Raw genomic sequence first — 1,684 nt, forward strand, 5'->3', positions numbered from 1 at the left:
AACCTAAACCTTCCATCGTATTGTGGAAAATACGAGGAAAAAATGATCAGTTGAACTTTCCTCGAAGCTGACATAGGCGTTAACGTGGAAGAGTCTTCCAAAAAGGAAGTGTTGTCGGTTGGAAAAAAATAATGGCGGGTCCAATGAGGCGGCGGGGGAGTCAACTTGGCGGAGTAGTACGATAACTCCTTGTTAAGATATTTTACTTGCAAAAATGATTAAATCGTGCATTTATATAATTTATTGCGACTACACTGTATATAAAAGTTTTTAATATAACATTTCTATCTTAGAAACAATCAATTATTTGATCATTATTTTAATTAGTACAATTGAAAAAATCTAGACTAAATTATCATTCTAAAAACATATGCACAACTAAAGTGTGTTATTATAGTCATTTATGTAAACTTTCTAATGAATGAACTAAGAGAATATATCTCCTCACAAATATTTTTGGTTATACAACATATCCCAGTGATCTTGATTCCAGTCTCTCTTTTGAAACATCTTGGTTCTAGTCATTATTTTTTATCATCTCTTTTACAAATGTAGAGCCCTCTTACAATATTTTGGTTCTAGTCTCTCCTTAGAAATTATTGCATTCTTAATATATTAAAATAATTGTTGTATTCAGTTTGATTCAAATATTAAACCCCCACCTAATTTAAATTAAACTAATTAATTTATCTATAACATATAATATAATTGCTTGCTTTTAATAACTTATCTTCATTTGAAACTTCAAAAAAATCATTCCATAAAAAATTTGAATTCAACTTATTCTAAATCTAAATCATGGCTTTTAAGTTATTCTTGAAAGAAATTTATAATATAAAATTAGTCATAAAGTAATTGGAAAGCCCTTGAAGTCAAGAATCATTAAAATAGGCTTACAACCTATTTTGCATCTTGGGCCCCGCCACTCTTGGATTTCATTTAAATATATCTTTAGAATGGTCCAAAATTATATGCCAAAGCCTTTCGGAGCGCTTGTAGAGCCCGTGTCAACACGGCAATGGGAGTCAAAAGAGCACGTGGATTGCAACCAATGGGGAGTTTACGAGTACCACCAAGCACATGGTTTTACCCATAGAAATTGTTTTTGCAGTCGCAGTATTTGCCAACGCAAATGCCATTCTTGCACACGATAGTCCACTGACATTTGGCACGCGGTTATTCTCTACCTAAATCGTAGTACCATCATACACGTGTATATGACAACTTGGTTCTGCATATTAAAATAGATTTTCGTTTGGATTTCATTAGTGGGAAAGCAATATTGATTCTAGTTTTGTTGTGTAATGCTCTTAATTGATTTTTTTCCCCTATATTTTTTTTTATTATTATTATTATTATTAAAGGGTGGTTCCTAGTTTTCCGATTTTTTTAATCAATGTACATGGATTCCATTCTTTGGCTTCCTTCTTTATATCATTGTGTGATTTGGAAGGTCAATGTAAAAAGTATACATGGAACCGAAAAAAACAAGAGCTATGTTATAAGCATGAGTTCAGCCTTATGCAAAAGGTATAATTTACAAATATTGGAAGTATGGTGTCTCACCTCTTAACTAAAATTGTGGTAAAAATGTTAATCATGTTCATAAATAATGAATATTACTATCAAAGTTTAATTTTTGACTCAAACTCATTAACCCATGTTTGATGAAGTATAATATAGT

Source organism: Cupressus sempervirens, chromosome 9 (assembly GCF_028749045.1).
Source record: "Cupressus sempervirens isolate cs-2001-9-10 chromosome 9, ASM2874904v1, whole genome shotgun sequence".
Lineage (NCBI taxonomy): Eukaryota > Viridiplantae > Streptophyta > Pinopsida > Cupressales > Cupressaceae > Cupressus > Cupressus sempervirens.